A 7,884-nucleotide genomic window follows, 5' to 3' on the forward strand; every position below is an offset into this window, starting at 1 on the left:
TTCTTTTCAGTTTTAAATGGGCCTCAGATACACGGAGCTGGGTAATCACAACCCCTGGTTATGACACACTCCTTATTGGCCTATACAGGGCCCCTTTAATTAAGCAGTTTGTTTACAATGGTTTATTTTTTAAAAAAGCTTTTCTATTAAAAAATATATTTATTTATTTATCTGACTGTGCTGGGTCTTATTTGCACTTGTGGGATCTTCAATCTCCATTATGGCATGTGGAATCTTTAGTTGGGGCATGTGGGATTTTTAGTTACAGCATGGAAATTCTTAGCTGTGGCATGTGAGATCTAGCTCCCTGACCAGGGATTGAACCCAGGCCCCCTGCACTGGGAGCATGGAGGCTTAGCCACTGATTACCAGGGAAGTCTTTCAATGACCTATTTTTGTTTACAATAATATAGTGAACAGGTGTGAACTCAGAACTCAACCTAAGGTCTATAGCTTTAACAATATTTGCTCTAATCTTGTGCTCTTCCTTCCTTATCTTATTCCCCTGCCTCTCTCTCAGAGGGTAATCACAATGCTCAATTTTGTGTTTAACACTATCTTGACTTTAAATATAATTTTATTATTGTATCAATCAGGATGAACCAGGTTATGCTGCAGTAACAAATAATCCCTCATCTCAGTAGCTTTACCCAACAAAATTTTATTTCTTACTCATGCCACATGGCCAGTGTAGATTAGCCAAGGACACTGCAGACACGGACCCCAGGCACGGCGCAGCCACCATCCTATGAGATTGCTATTCAACACTAAGATCTGGGGTTTGCTTTGGCAGGGGAAGAGAGTAAGAACTAAGCACCCATACTTAGGTGTTTCTGTCCTAAACTGACATTGAACACTTTGGTGACATTTCACTGGCCAAAGCTCTTCCCATGGCTCTCCCTAATTTCAAGAGGGCAGGTACCTACAAAGGAGGAAAAATTGGAATTTTTGGTGAGCTCGCAGCTTGGATACCACAGTCACATACCTGTGGATACTGAAATAATATGTTTTCATTGTTCTTTTGTTTTTATTGAGAGATAATTGACATACAGCACTGTGTAAGTTTAAGGTGTAGAACATAATGATTTGATTTACACACATCATGAAATGATGACCACAGTAGGCTTAGTGAACATCCATCATCTCATGTAGCTTCAACATTAAAGAAATAGAAACATTTTTTCCTTGGGATGAGTGAGCAATATGCTTTTGATTTTAGTTGTGAACCTTATAGAAAGGCATCCATCACGTTATATGTGATCTTCTGAGATTTACTTCTTCACTCAACATTGTTAAGTGTTGCTAAGATTTATTCACTTGACTGTATGTAGCTGTGACTTCTCCCATTTTATTACAGTTTAGTGCTTCACAGAGTGATTCTATCCCCACGTACCCATTTTCCTTTCAAAGGGTATTTGGATTGTTCAGTTTTTATTTGCGTTTGTTTTGGTTTTTGCTATTACACACACTGCTACAGCGAACAGTCTCATCTTGAAATTTCGCTTGGATTTCATCATCCTAAACTGTGGACTTTGAGCTACTTGCAGTTCACGGAGAGTTCCAAGCAGCTCCTGCCTCAGCCTTCGTGACCCCACAGCCCAGGCGGTCTGGCCTCTCAGTGATGGAGGCAACTCTGCTGGGCCTCCTCGCCTTCCTGCCGTCTTCCCCACGGGGGCAGACTAGTGAGCAGGGCCACCTGGCTCTCTGTCTGCAGTGACACTTCTGCTTCTCCAAGCGCTTAACGCTAGGAGGTAGGTCAGTCTACAGCGGGGACACTGTATCAGTGGTCAGGTCCTTCCTTCCTTTTTTCCCCCCAGTACGTACTAGGCTTTGGCTGAGAATCATGGCCTACGCTGGGTGCTGGAGAAACAGACTGACTCATTCAATTACAAAGCAGACATTTATTTATTTTGGTTTATGCGCCAAACTCCGCTGGGCTGAGACCGCAAACAGAGAGACCTATCCTCAAGGAGTTCACCGTCTAGGGACTTCCCTGGTGGGCCAATGGCTAAGGGTCCACGCTCCCAATGCAGGATGCCTGGGTTTGATCCCTGGTTGGGGAACTAGATCCCGCTTGCCACAACTAAGAGTCTGCAGGCTGCAACTAAAGATCCTGCGTGCTACAATGACTCAGCCAGATAAGACCCAGCACAACCAAGTAAATAATAAATAAATAAATGTTAAAAAAAAAGAGTTCACAGTCTAGATGAGGAAACAGAGGACATAGACACAGTCCTAGACTTGCTGATGTAGAAGATGTGCTGCTTTACAAGTCACATCGTACATTCTTGTAAATACAAGGATTCAAATAACCTAAGTATTTTTACTTACATGTATGTCTATGGTCACTGCAGATGGTGACTGCAGCCATGAAATTAAAAGACGCTTACTCCTTGGAAGGAAAGTTATGACCAACCTAGATAGCATATTCAAAAGCAGAGACATTACCTTGCCAACAAAGGTCCGTCTAGTCAAGGCTATGGTTTTTCCAGTGGTCATGTATGGATGTGAAAGTTGGACTGTGAAGAAAGCTGAGCGCTGAAGAATTGATGCTTTTGAACTGCGGTGTTGGAGAAGACTCTTGAGAGTCCCTTGGACTGCAAGGAGATCCAACCAGTCCATTCTGAAGGAGATCAGCCCTGGGATTTCTTTGGAAGGAATGATGCTAAAGCTGAAACTCCAGTACTTTGGCGACCTCATGCAAAGAGTTGACTCGTTGGAAAAGACTCTGATGCTGGGAGGGATTGGGGGCAGGAGGAGAAGGGGACGACAGAGGATGAGATGGCTGGATGGCATCACTGACTCAATGGATGTGAGTCTGGGTGAACTCCGGGAGTTGGTGATGGACAAGGAGGCCTGGCGTGCTGCGATTCATGGGGTTGCAAAGAGTCGGACATGACTGAGCAACTGAACTGAACTGAACTGAACTGATGTCTACGGCTCTATGTCTCCATATCTGTCTGTCTAGGTATGTATGTATCTATTGTCTATCCATGTAGCGAACATGATTTTAAGTAAATTCAGCATCCTCTGTACCAGGATAGAATAGGAAATCAAATCTTGATTGGTAGAGTATCATTTTTATAGATCATAAGAGTTTTAAGCTAAAATCCATGTTTTAAGTTCTTCTAGTTGGGGGCCACTTAAAAGTTCTCCTAGAGAGATGGATAGCGCCAGCTTTTAGCTGCTCTTTTGATTTTTCTCTAAGTCCTGTCTTCTTTTTTATTCTATTCTCTGTTGCTGGTGGACCAAAATACCACTACATTCTCTTGGGAAGTTAATAATAAGCTTGACCCTAGCAATGGCTCTACCACTTTTGACCCATGGCTTACATTCAAATGGAAAATGCCGGGGAAGTAACCCAGATTCTACCTCTGATCAGCGATGTGGCTTGTTGTTGTTGCTTTAATTAAGAATTCCCACAGGAAGTGACACCGGAGTCTTTGCTGTGATGTCTTGGGCTGCCTTGCCCAGCTTCACTTCAGGAGGATGGTATTATTTCCCTGCTTGTGCTCAGTTGCTCAGTCGCGTCTGACTCTTTGCGACCCCATGGACCGTAGCCTGTCCTTGGGATTTCCCAGGCAAGAACACTGGAGTGGGTTGCCATTTCCTCCTCCAGGGGATCTTCCTGACCTAGGGATCGAACCTGCATCTCCTGTGTCTCCTGCATTGGCAGGAGGATTCTTTACCACTGAGCCACCTGGGAAGCCCTGGTGGGCCCACAAATTCAGCAGCAGAGGCTCCCTGATGCAGGCATCTGAGGAGATATGGTTGCCCAGAGGAGGACTGCTGTAACTCTGCTTGTGGCTGGTGGGGGAGAATTCACAGAGAGGGTGGCACGTCCGTGGTGCCCTGAAGAATCAGCTGGCATTAGCCAGAGAGTGAAGTGGGGGCTGGAATTCCAAGCCAAGGAACAGCCTGTGCAAAGGCACAGAGACAGGACAGGGCATAGTGCCTAAAGGAGGCAGCACCAGGTTGCAGAGGCCAGGACAGAAGTCATTCAGGGGATGAGCTGTGTGCCTCCCTGTGCTCAGCAAGACTTCTGGTTCTCCCCTCATTCTAGGGATGTGCCCTCTTGAAACTAGGGGGAAGCGGCGGCGCCTTGCACGGCAGTGTGTGATAGGTGTTTTAAAAATTGAGATATAATTGACAGATAACATTAGTTTCAGGGGTAAGAATTTTTAAAAAGTTGTAGTAAAATGTATAACGTGAAGTTTGCCATTTCACCATTTTAAGTGTACAATTTATTGGCATTAGGTACATTCGCAATGTTGTACAACCATCACCACATCCATTTCAAGAAATTCATCTTCCCAAACAGAAACTCTGTCCCCACGGAGCAATAATTCCCCTCCCCTCTCCCCCACCTCCAGCCCCTGACAACCACGGTTCTACTTTCTGTCTCTACAAATTTGCCTATGCTAGGTACCGCTTACAAGCAGAATCATACAATATTTGTCCTTTTGTGTCTGGCTTCTTTCACTTGGCATAATGATTTCAAGATTCGCCCATGCTGTAGCACATATCAGAATTTCATTCTGTTCATGGCTGAATATTATTATGACACAGTGGGATTTTGACTTTCTCCTGGAAGTATTGACATGCTGGGGAGGGTTACGTAGGATGACAGTGAGTGCCTGGTGTTCAGGATGCTCTCAGACCCGTGTGTGGGAGGATGGGGAGGAGGGTGGTGGTCTGCAGGCACCCGTGGCGATAGTTTATTCAGTAGTAGAATTATGACCCTTGCAGCCTGATGTAGCTGCAACTCCCTCAGGAAGCTTGTCTTCCGCTCTGAAACCCCCAGGGCCCTGTCTGTCTTCAGAGTATCAACAGCTGAACCGCACAATCTCTGTTATCTGCTAACCTTTGGGCAGGTGATGACTATGCCTCCAGCACTCTAGGACCCTCAAGCCTGACCCCAGTTTCTCCTCCCTCAGTCCCCCACGGCACACAGCCCAGTGCCCTGCGGAGGCCTCAGTGGACACAGGAGTTGGGATTCAGGAAGAAGGGACATCGATGGCAGGTGTGGCCCTGGAGGAGTCAGTCTTTCCTGCCACCTACATCCTTTTGCTCCCAGCCCTGGATGCTTGGGTCAGACTGCATCCCGCTGGAGCTTTCATCTCCAGAGCTGGTGCTGAAGGAGACAGAACAAGCCTCAGGGGTGTCGATAACAGGGTTATAATCCGGCGGGATGAGACTGAGCTCTCTGGAGTCTCATAGCATTTTTCCAGCCCCGGCCACTTTATTACCATATCGCTGAGTGATGGGGCTCCGGGGAGCTGTGGTTCCAGCAGCCGCTCCGCACGCCCCGCTGGCGATTGATCAAGTACGGTTAGGCTGAGCAAATTCTCTCTGCTTCCTGCCACCCTGTGTTCTGTCCTCCCCTTTCGCTTCCTCTCTCTCTTGCTCCTCAGGCTTCCCCTCCGGGCGGTGGAGATTTGGCCCCCCTTGCTGCAAGGGCCCTGGTGTGAGAGCAGCAGGCCACGGAGGCCAACCCTGGGGGGCTGCGGACTCAGGTCCCCCGAATCCTCATCGTGTGACCCTGGGCCTCAGTTTCCTTCTCCGAACAGTCAGGGGGTTGGGCCAGTTGTTGTCTGAGGTTCCTTTCAGCCTTGAATACTCTGTGACTTAGTATTTTTCTTTCTTTAAGATTTCAAAGCAAATTACAGAGTATTTTCTTTCAAGAGCGTGACAGTGTGACGGAATTGGGTGGGCATGCTAATTTCTGTCTTTCCTTCACTCCACAGGGACCCCGGGCAATGAGGACATCCTTTTTTCTCCTCCCGGGAAACATGGTACTAGCGCCAGGCCAGTGGCTGGTGACTCGCCCCAAGGTTGTCTTAGAGTCCAGCCCATTAGGTCAGAGCTTGTGGGAGAACCAGGTGCCAATCCTGATGCAATAAACACGGAGCAGCCCACCCAGGGAGAGGGCTCCCTGAGCAGGCTGGGCAGGGAACCCAGAGCCCACCTCTGGCCCCCATCTCAGGCTGGATCTAACTGTGCCCACTCTCACATTGCTGCATGTCTGCTGTGCTCCGGAAGCTCTCTGGGGAAGGACATTTCACAGACGAGGAAATTTACCAGTCTAGAGTTTTATAACCACAATATTGGGCCAAGTCATTCTACTGAGAAGTCGTCAGTGATTTAACTTTCTTTCTAAGTATGTAGAGAGATTAACTAAAGAACGGCCGGGCCCCATCTTAAGCAGATCCAAAGAACGATAATTTTCTTCACAAGAGCTTTTTTTCTCCCCACCTGGAAAACGCTGACTCTGGTCTTGTTAGGCAGCCCCTCCTCACTGTCTGCCTGCAAAGGTGAACCTCAAACACCAGTGCTAGAGACTGCTCTGTAGATGCATAGCCTCCTGTTCTAAGATCTGTTGTTCTCCCCAAGGGAGAGTGAGGGGAGCCTGGGCTGCTTGGCAGTGTTCCCCAGGGACATTGGCTTTCTCTCATCTTTGGCATCTTTTTTTTTTTTTCTTTTGCTATTTAAAAAAATATTAAAAAAATTTTAATCTGTTTTATGTTTTGGCTGTGATGGGTCTTCCTTGTAGCACTAGGGCATCTCTTTAAATGCGGAGATCAGGCTTAGTTGTCCCCTGGCATGTGAGACTTTAGTTCCCCGACCAGGGCTCAAACCCACATCCCTTGCATTGGAAGGCAGATTCTTAATCACTGGACCACCAGGGAAGTCCCACCTCTGGCATCTTGAATGAGGTTGTATGCACAAGATTGGTCTGAATCAGCCTCAGGGAGGAGGCTTCAAGGAAAGATACTTCATAGGCCCCCTGCAACTAGGAGGTGACTTGGGGAGACAGGAAAAACTGGGGTTGTGGGAGTGGGGTGGGGATGTGGGTTCTGTTTCTGGCTGTGCCACTCAACACCATCCACAGTCTCTGCCTCTCTGACCCTCAGTGACAGCCCCGCCCTCCCCACTTCACTGGGTGTTCAGAGGATGCAAATGAGGTAGGAAACCTGAAAGCATCTGGCAAAGATTTCTACCCCCATTTCCTGGTCAAAACATTCAGGCCTGCATTTAAAGTCCATCATCAAACCACCCGAAAAGAAAAAGATCACCTATAATGGGATTACCCAAACAAATTGTATGTTGTTGTTCGGTCGCTAAGTCATGTCAAACTCTTTGCCACCCCATGGACTGCAACATGCCAGGCTTCTCTGTCCTGCACCATCTCCTGGAGTTTGCTCAAACTCATGTCCACTGAGTCAGTGATGTCATCCAACCATCTCATCCTCTTTTGCCCCCTTCTCCTGTTGCCCTCTATCTTTCCCAGCATCAGGGCCTTTTCCAATGAGGCACTTCACATCAGGTGGCCAAAGTATTGGAGCTTCAGCTTCAGCATCAGTTTTTCCAATGAATATTCAGGGTTGATTTCCTTTAGGATTGCCTGGTTTGATTTCCTTGCAGTCCAAGGGACTCTCAAGAGTCTTCTCCAGGACCACAATTTGAAGGCATCAATTCTTTGGTGCTTAGACTTCTTTGTGGGCCAATTCTCACATCCATACATGACTACTGGGAAAAAAAGCTTTGACTATACAGACCTTTGTTGTCAAAGTGATGTCTCTGTTTTTTAATATATTGTCTAGGTTTGTCATAGCTTTCCTTCCAAGGACTAAGTGTTTTTTTTAATTTCGTGGCTGCAGTCACTGTCTGCAGTGATTTTGGAGCCCAGGAAAATAAAATCTGTCACTGTTCCCACTTTTCCCCCATCTATTCACCATGAAGTGATGGGACTGGATGCCATGATCTCAGTTTTTTGAATGTTGAGTTTTAAGCCAGCTAAGTGATAACTTTTAAAAACAAATTTAGAAAGTTTTTATAGCATGTAAAGATGTAACTCTGCAGAGCAGATGTGATGAAATAATT

At 46.7% G+C, this 7,884-nt stretch overlaps 1 long non-coding RNA gene across 1 annotated transcript; it reads left to right on the top strand.

Annotated features, from left to right (window-relative positions):
- Positions 1-1,073: 1,073 nt before the first annotated feature.
- On the top strand, positions 1,074-6,523 carry LOC147349425 (uncharacterized). The gene is made up of 2 exons (XR_015149827.1): positions 1,074-2,968; positions 5,748-6,523. It is a non-coding gene; the product is annotated as an uncharacterized LOC147349425 (long non-coding RNA).
- The last annotated feature ends 1,361 nt before the right edge of the window (positions 6,524-7,884 follow it).

Source organism: Bos grunniens, chromosome 21 (assembly GCF_055505025.1).
Source record: "Bos grunniens cultivar Pamir isolate PY7600 chromosome 21, Bosgru_T2T1.0, whole genome shotgun sequence".
In the NCBI taxonomy this organism is placed as follows: Eukaryota; Metazoa; Chordata; class Mammalia; order Artiodactyla; family Bovidae; genus Bos; species Bos grunniens.